General features: G+C 44.5%; 1 protein-coding gene across 1 annotated transcript in view; it reads left to right on the top strand.

The window, feature by feature from the left end:
* Positions 1 to 324: 324 nt before the first annotated feature.
* DNAH2 (dynein axonemal heavy chain 2) overlaps positions 325 to 9,712 on the top strand; it is a 194,374-nt gene continuing 184,986 nt past the window's right edge. Inside the window, exon 1 of the mRNA XM_066593827.1 lies at positions 325 to 357. The gene's annotated coding sequence lies outside the window, so the exon portion shown is untranslated. The remainder of the gene's footprint in view (positions 358 to 9,712) is intronic.

Below are 9,712 nucleotides of genomic sequence, written 5' to 3'. Positions count from 1 at the left end.
ACGTTATGGGCCTCATGTGTGACAATTACGGTTGCTATAGGTTACAAGTCGCCGCCTTCTCAGGGGGGCCGTGGATGCATATAAGAACCGGCTACTATTCAGGCCGGGGAGATCTTGCTTTCTATTGGCCAGCCACACTGTCAGTTATCACGTTAACGTTTCTCATTGGTGGATTTGACTGTCAGTCATCACATGAGCACAACCCTCTCTCCAGCCTCCTGTGTCCGTCTATTGGTTCAGCATTCCTCCTATTATCGCCCACAGATCGCACCACGTGATCTCCCTTACTGTTACCTAGGAGACGCGTCAGGGACAACTGCAGCTCCTGTGTTTGTACTCCGTACGTTGTATCTGCTGGTGAGTACCCTATACTACATGTATGGGGCTGTAATATACGGGGAGTCATATCACCAGACCTGTATACTACATGAATGGGGCTGTAATATACGGGGAGTCATATCACCTAACCTGTATATTACATGTATGGGGCTGTAATATACGGGGAGTCATATCACCTGACCTGTATACTACATGAATGGGGCTGTAATATACGGGGAGTCATATCACCTAACCTGTATATTACATGTATGGGGCTGTAATATACGGGGAGTCATATCACCAGACCTGTATACTACATGTATGGGGCTGTAATATACGGGGAGTCATATCACCTAACCTGTATATTACATGTATGGGGCTGTAATATACGTGGAGTCATGTCACCTGACCTGTATGCTACATGTATGGGGCTGTAATATACGGGGAGTCATATCACCTGACCTGTATACTACATGTATGGGGCTGTAATATACGGGGAGTCATATCAACTGACCTGTATACTACATGTATGGGGCTGTAATATACGGGGAGTCATATCAACTGACCTGTATACTACATGTATGGGGCTGTAATATACGGGCAGTCATATCACCAGACCTGTATACTACATGTATGGGGCTGTAATATACGGGGAGTCATATCAACTGACCTGTATACTACATGTATGGGGCTGTAATATACGGGGAGTCATATCAACTGACCTGTATACTACATGTATGGGGCTGTAATATACGGGCAGTCATATCACCAGACCTGTATACTACATGTATGGGGCTGTAATATACGGGGAGTCATATCAACTGACCTGTATACTACATGTATGGGGCTGTAATATACGGGGAGTCATATCAACTGACCTGTATACTACATGTATGGGGCTGTAATATACGGGGAGTCATATCACCTGACCTGTATACTACATGTATGGGGCTGTAATATACGGGCAGTCATATCACCAGACCTGTATACTACATGTATGGGGCTGTAATATACAGGGAGTCATATCAACTGACCTGTATACTACATGTATGGGGCTGTAATATACGGGGAGTCATATCAACTGACCTGTATACTACATGTATGGGGCTGTAATATACGGGCAGTCATATCACCGGACCTGTATACTACATGTATGGGGCTGTAATATACGGGGAGTCATATCACCAGACCTGTATACTACATGTATGGGGCTGTAATATACGGGCAGTCATATCACCAGACCTGTATACTACATGTACGTGGCTGTAATATACGGGGAGTCATATCAAATGACCTGTATATTACTTGTATGGGGCTGTAATATACGGGCAGTCATATCACCTGACCTGTATACTACATGTATGGGGCTGTAATATACGGGGAGTCATATCACCTAACCTGTATATTACATGTATGGGGCTGTAATATACGGGGAGTCATATCAACTGACCTGTATACTACATGTATGGGGCTGTAATATACGGGGAGTCATATCAACTGACCTGTATACTACATGTATGGGGCTGTAATATACGGGGAGTCATATTACCAGACCTGTATACTACATGTATGGGGCTGTAATATACGGGGAGTCATATCACCTGACCTGTATACTACATGTATGGGGCTGTAATATACAGGGAGTCATATCACCTAACCTGTATATTACATGTATGGGGCTGTAATATACAGGGAGTCATATCACCTAACCTGTATATTACATGTATGGGGCTGTAATATACGGGGAGTCATATCACCTGACCTGTATACTACATGTATGGGGCTGTAATATACGGGGAGTCATATCACCTAACCTGTATATTACATGTATGGGGCTGTAATATACGGGGAGTCATATCACCTGACCTGTATACTACATGTATGGGGCTGTAATATATAGGGGGTCATATCACCTGACCTGTATACTACATGCATGGGGCTGTAATATACGGGGAGTCATATTACCAGACCTGTATACTACATGTACGGGGCTGTAATATACAGGGAGTCATATCAACTGACCTGTATACTACGTGTATGGGGCTGTAATATACGGGGGATCATATCACCTGACCTGTATACTACATGTATGGGGCTGTAATATACGGGGAGTCATATCACCTGACCTGTATACTACATGTACGGGGCTGTAATATACGGGGACTCATATCACCTGACCTGTATACTACATGTACGGGGCTGTAATATATAGGGGGTCATATCACCTGACCTGTATACTACATGCATGGGGCTGTAATATACGGGGAGTCATATCAACTGACTTGTATACTACATGTATGGGGCTGTAATATACGGGGAGTCATATTACCAGACCTGTATACTACATGTACGGGGCTGTAATATACGGGGAGTCATATCAACTGACCTGTATACTACGTGTATGGGGCTGTAATATACGGGGGAACATATCACCTGACCTGTATACTACATGTATGGGGCTGTAATATACGGGGAGTCATATTACCAGACCTGTAATATACGGGGAGTCATATCACCTGACCTGTATACTACATGTATGGGGCTGTAATATACAGGGAGTCATATCACCTGACCTGTATACTACGTGTATGGGGCTGTAATATACGGGGAGTCATATCAACTGACCTGTATACTACATGTATAGGGCTGTAATATACGGGGAGTCATATCGCCTGACCTGTATACTACATGTATGGGGCTGTAATATACGGGGAGTCATATCAACTGACCTGTATACTACATGTATGGGGCTGTAATATACGGGGAGTCATATTACCAGACCCGTATACTACATGTATGGGGCTGTAATATACGGGGAGTCATATCAACTGACTTGTATACTACATGTATGGGGCTGTAATATACGGGGAGTCATATTACCAGACCTGTATACTACATGTACGGGGCTGTAATATACGGGGAGTCATATCAACTGACCTGTATACTACATGTACGGGGCTGTAATATATAGAGGGTCATATCACCTGACCTGTATACTACATGTATGGGGCTGTAATATACGGGGAGTCATATCAACTGACCTGTATACTACATGTATGGGGCTGTAATATACGGGTAGTCATATTACCAGACCTGTATACTACATGTACGGGGCTGTAATATACGGGGAGTCGTATCAACTGACCTGTATACTACATGTATGGGGCTGTAATATATAGGGGGTCATATCACCTGAACTGTATACTACATGTACGGGGCTGTAATATACGGGGAGTCATATCAACTGACCTGTATACTACATGTATGGGGCTGTAATATACGGGGAGTCATATTACCAGACCTGTATACTACATGTACGGGGCTGTAATATACGGGGAGTCATATCAACTGACCTGTATACTACATGTATGGGGCTGTAATATACGGGGAGTCATATGGAGTCATATCACTTGACCTGTATACTACATGTATGGGGCTGTAATATACAGGGAGTCATATCACCTGACCTGTATACTACGTGTATGGGGCTGTAATATACGGGGAGTCATATCACCTGACCTGTATACTACATGTATGGGGCTGTAATATACGGGGAGTCATATTACCAGACCTGTTTACTACATGTACGGGGCTGTAATATATAGGGGGTCATATCACCTGACCTGTATACTACATGTATGGGGCTGTAATATACGGGGAGTCATATCACCTGACCTGTATACTACGTGTATGGGGCTGTAATATACGGGGAGTCATATCAACTGACCTGTATACTACATGTATGGGGCTGTAATATATGGAGAGTCATATCACCTGACCTGTATACTACGTGTATGGGGCTTTAATATACGGGGAGTCATATCACCTGACCTGTATATTACATGTATGGGGCTGTAGTATACGGGGAGTCATATCACCTGACCTGTATACTACATGTATGGGGCTTTAATATACGGGGAGTCATATCACCTGACCTGTATATTACATGTATGGGGCTGTAATATACGGGGAGTCATATCACCTGACCTGTATACTACATGTATGGGGCTGTAATATACCGGGAGTCATATCACCTGACCTGTATACTACATGTATGGGGCTGTAATATACGGGGAGTCATATGGAGTCATATCACTTGACCTGTATACTACATGTATGGGGCTGTAATATACAGGGAGTCATATCACCTGACCTGTATACTACGTGTATGGGGCTGTAATATACGGGGAGTCATATCACCTGACCTGTATACTACATGTATGGGGCTGTAATATACGGGGAGTCATATTACCAGACCTGTTTACTACATGTACGGGGCTGTAATATATAGGGGGTCATATCACCTGACCTGTATACTACATGTATGGGGCTGTAATATACGGGGAGTCATATCACCTGACCTGTATACTACGTGTATGGGGCTGTAATATACGGGGAGTCATATCAACTGACCTGTATACTACATGTATGGGGCTGTAATATATGGAGAGTCATATCACCTGACCTGTATACTACGTGTATGGGGCTTTAATATACGGGGAGTCATATCACCTGACCTGTATATTACATGTATGGGGCTGTAGTATACGGGGAGTCATATCACCTGACCTGTATATTACATGTATGGGGCTGTAATATACGGGGAGTCATATCACCTGACCTGTATACTACATGTATGGGGCTGTAATATACCGGGAGTCATATCACCTGACCTGTATACTACATGTATGGGGCTGTAATATACGGGGAGTCATATGGAGTCATATCACTTGACCTGTATACTACATGTATGGGGCTGTAATATACAGGGAGTCATATCACCTGACCTGTATACTACGTGTATGGGGCTGTAATATACGGGGAGTCATATCACCTGACCTGTATACTACATGTATGGGGCTGTAATATACGGGGAGTCATATTACCAGACCTGTTTACTACATGTACGGGGCTGTAATATATAGGGGGTCATATCACCTGACCTGTATACTACATGTATGGGGCTGTAATATACGGGGAGTCATATCACCTGACCTGTATACTACGTGTATGGGGCTGTAATATACGGGGAGTCATATCACCTGACCTGTATATTACATGTATGGGGCTGTAATATACGGGGAGTCATATCACCTGACCTGTATACTACATGTATGGGGCTGTAATATACCGGGAGTCATATCACCTGACCTGTATACTACATGTATGGGGCTGTAATATACGGGGAGTCATATCACCTGACCTGTATATTACATGTATGGGTCTCATCGACGCCCAGATAAACCCAGGGATGATGTGGCGTTACTACGGGGAGTATCGGGGTAGAGGTCCCCTTTAAAGTTTACAATACGGAAATATGTTTATTCAGAAACTCCCCAAATCCCCATAAAGCTGCCCACACTCCTAAAGACAGTGGTTAATTATGCGCCCATTCTTGGTGATGCCACGTCGCCTCCCCGTTCCGCCATCTTGGGTGGCGTGTGGTTACCATGGAGGGTATCGGCCGTGTTGTCCCCTCACTGGTTAAACCTCGCAGCTCTCCCTGGAGGATAATGTCAGCTGAACCGGTGCCTGTGTAATTCGCCGTCCCTCTCGCGCTGCGCTCTCCCATTACAGCAATTACAGCCATTTCTCTCCTCGCCACGCACAGTGGGTCGGGGACATTTTCCTGTAATTTTCGGGAACATTTCAGCACTAATGTTCGGAACTGAAATATCAGACTTTTGTTTTTCTTACCTACATTTACATCCAAATTTTTCAAAGAGCGTTAATGAAATAATAGTGGTGATAGAAAGCGGCGGAGCGGACCCCCCCCCCCCCACACACACCAAGCTCGCCGTGTGTCCTCACTGGGGTGTGGGGAACTACAAGTCCCAGTACCAATGAATACGAGCGCTGCTTATGGAGCAGATATGGTTATATACCCAGCCTCCACGTGTGTTGTATATACACGGGGCACCAATAGGGGGAGCTTTAGATGTTATTAGGTGTACCCCTATAATAGTTGGTGCTGCATTGGGATGATCCATGGTTGTTACTAGGTATAAACTACCAATAGGTGGCACTCTACCATGATGATTGTTGGGTGTTACTGGATATACTGTAGCCTCCCAATAGGTGGCGCTATACCATGGTGGTCCTTGGGTACTACTAGATATACGCTACCAACTGGTGGCGATTTAATGCATAGGTCCTTGGCTATTATTGCATATACACTACTAATAGGTGGTGCTGTAATGGGAAGTTCTTAGGTTTTGCTAGATATACACTACCAATAGGTGGTGCTGTGCCTGGAGGTAAATGGATGTTAGTATTTATTCATTACCAACAGGTGGCGCTGTACCAGGGAGGTTCTTGAGTGTTACTAGATATACACTACCAATAGTTGGCGCTGTACCAGGGAGGTCCTTGGATATCACTAGATATACACTACCAGTAAATGGCGCTGTACCAGGGACGTTCTTCTATGTTAGTTGATATATAATAACAATAGGTGAGCTCTTCCCCCGTGTGACACAGGTACCATTTGCTCCCAACAAACCAACAACTGTCAAACGGCGAAGTTCTTCATAGTGAAGATCAAATTAGACGAAGGTGGCATGAATACCCTGTAAAGCTTTACTCAGGCGATGGACCAAATCAGTCAACCAGTCGGGATGTTCCAGTGGGGCAAGAGCCAGATCTTCTGGAGGAGGAGGTAGTCGGGGCTATGAAACAACTTGCAGACTAGAAAGCCCCGGGCATTGACCGCATACCAGCTGAGTTACCCAAACCAGTGCCAATCCCAATGCTAACAATACTTTGCCAACAGGTCTGGAAGACCAAATCATGGCCCAAAGGCTGGACACGATCAGTCTTTGTCCCACTTCACAAAAAATGTGACACGTAGGAATGCTGCAACTATCGGACCATCGCAGTCATATCACACGCAAGCAAAATCACGGTTATTCAAACACGCATGAACTCATTTGTTGCGAAGGAGCTTCCTGACGTCCAAGCCGGATTTCACAAAGGACATGGAACCAGATGTGGACCATGGAGAAGATGTCCGAATATCAGAAGGACGTGTGCAACAACAGCTGTGGGAATGCAGGAAGCAAGTTGGCCTCCCATAGCAGCTGGAGGAACTGATGCGGTCCAAGAAGCCACAGTACGGACCTAATTCCGACAAGGCTGTGTTCTATCACCGGTCCTGTTCAATCTGTACGCCGAAACAATCATGAGACGACACAACCAGACGAATCAACAACTGGAGTGAAAATAGGTGGGAGAAACATCAACAACCTCCGATATGCCAATGATACAACATTGCTGACGGAAAGTGAAAAGGAATTGTGATATGTAATCCGAAGAAAGTGAGCGCATGGGGCTGAAACCCAACATACAGAGAACAAAGGTAATGACCGCAGCAAGTAATGGTACGGTCCACATAATGGTGCAGTCCACGTAAAAATCAACAATACGGAAATTGAAACGGTTAAAGATTTCCTCTTCCTTGGATCCAAGTTTGACGGCAATGGAGAGTCAGAACCAGACATCAAATGAAGAGTTGGACTCGGTCGTAGCAAAGGGCAAGGAATGGCAAGAATATGCAAAAGCAAAGATATTAGCATTGCTACAAAGATCTGAATGATAAATGCTGCGTATACCATGGTTGGCAATGGCTGTAAGGAGAATTTATGTGTTTATCAAGGAGAAGACAATCCCAGATCTCGTGCAGAAGTCTGGACCCAGGAGAAATACAAATCACACCAGCCTGTGCGGTATCAGATGATTTCTAATGTATTCAAAAGTACATGTGGTTTATATACCATAAATGACATCACAGGAAAAGTACATACCTCCAAAATTAATAATAATACATGATAGGGTACAACTAAAATATTTAACATAAGTTACACCTTTTAAGGTGTAACTATAATATACAATGAAACCGTTACCAATAGGTGGCTCTGTACCAGGGAGGCCTTTGGGTGTTACTGTATATACACTACCAAAGGGTGGCGCTATACCAGGGAGGTCCTTGAGTGTTACTAGATATACATTACCAATAGGTGGCTCTGTACCAGGGAAGCCTTTGGGTGTTACTGTATATACACTACCAAAGGGTGGCGCTATACCAGGGAGGTCCTTGAGTGTTACTAGATATAGATTACCAATAGGTGGCTCTGTACCAAGGAGATCTTTGGGCGTTACTGGATAAACACTACCAATAGGTAGCGCTGTACCAGGGAGGCCTTTGGGTGTTACTAGATGTACACTACCAATAGGTGGCGCTGTACTAGGGAGGTCCTTGAGTGTTACTGGATATACACTACTAATAGGTGGCAGTGGATCAGTAAAGTATCAGCATCTAGTAAAGATAGAATACCAGTAGGGGGCACTGTATGAAGGAGATTGCTAGGTGTTAATATACAGTAGGTGGCGATGTAAGAAGGATATCCTGGAATGTTGCTAGCATACACTACCAGAAGGTAGTGCTCGAGCAGAATGATACATTTATTACTACCGTAGATTTACTCTGCCAGTAGGTGGCAGGAGAGTGGTCATCCACGGTGTCTTCATTGTATTTGGATTAAAGGGAGTACAAGTTTATAACCATCTTTGACACTTTCAGCACAGGCCTAAATATTTCAAGAGGGTTCATGTGTGACTGGGGATTATGAGATATTTATAGCAGATAGCACTCTGGCCTGGTGACCCCCTAACACCAATTTAGGGAACATAACTTTCACATGCCTTATCAGTGGACTAATTAGTTACTCCTCTGCTCATCCTGTTCTGGTATTGTTTGAAATGTAAACTAATCACAGCATGTCTGTGCCTTGTCATATGCATGTGTGTGTGTCTGTATATATGTGTGTGTGTGTATATATGTGTGTGTGTATATATGTGTGTCTGTATATATGTGTATGTATATGTGTGTGTGTCTGTATATATGTGTATGTATATGTGTGTGTGTGTATATATATATATACTTATATATACTTATATGTGTATACATATATACCTCTTCAGATTTCTTCTATTAGGCCCCCTGTCCACGGCAGTTTATTCGCTGGCCGACACTTCCCATAGCATTGGTATGGAAAGCGCCGGCACCTGTCCACAAGCAGGGAATCATTGCGTTTCTCCGCTGGCGGCGGGCAATGCGCAGCATGCTGTGAATTGCCCCGATTCTCCGCGGTCAGCCTATCTATTAGATAGGGCTGACTGGCGGAGATTCGCCGGCGGCTCCTGCTTCCGGGCGACAGCTCCCGCGGCGGAGCGTCGCCGTGGGATACCGCATCGCCCGTGGACAGCCGGCCTTAAGCCTGAGGAAGAAGAACCCTGAGTAGCTTCACAAGCTCGCTGTACCATCATGTATTTTTGTCATTAAAAGGTCTTATATCTACAAGATCACTTGGTTTCTCCTCCAATCAGGTCTGCACTG

The sequence above is a fragment of the Eleutherodactylus coqui genome, chromosome 2 (assembly GCF_035609145.1).
Source record: "Eleutherodactylus coqui strain aEleCoq1 chromosome 2, aEleCoq1.hap1, whole genome shotgun sequence".
NCBI lineage: Eukaryota > Metazoa > Chordata > Amphibia > Anura > Eleutherodactylidae > Eleutherodactylus > Eleutherodactylus coqui.
The sequence above is the reverse complement of the archived record's forward strand: the minus strand, read 5'-3'. Positions and strand labels throughout refer to the sequence as shown.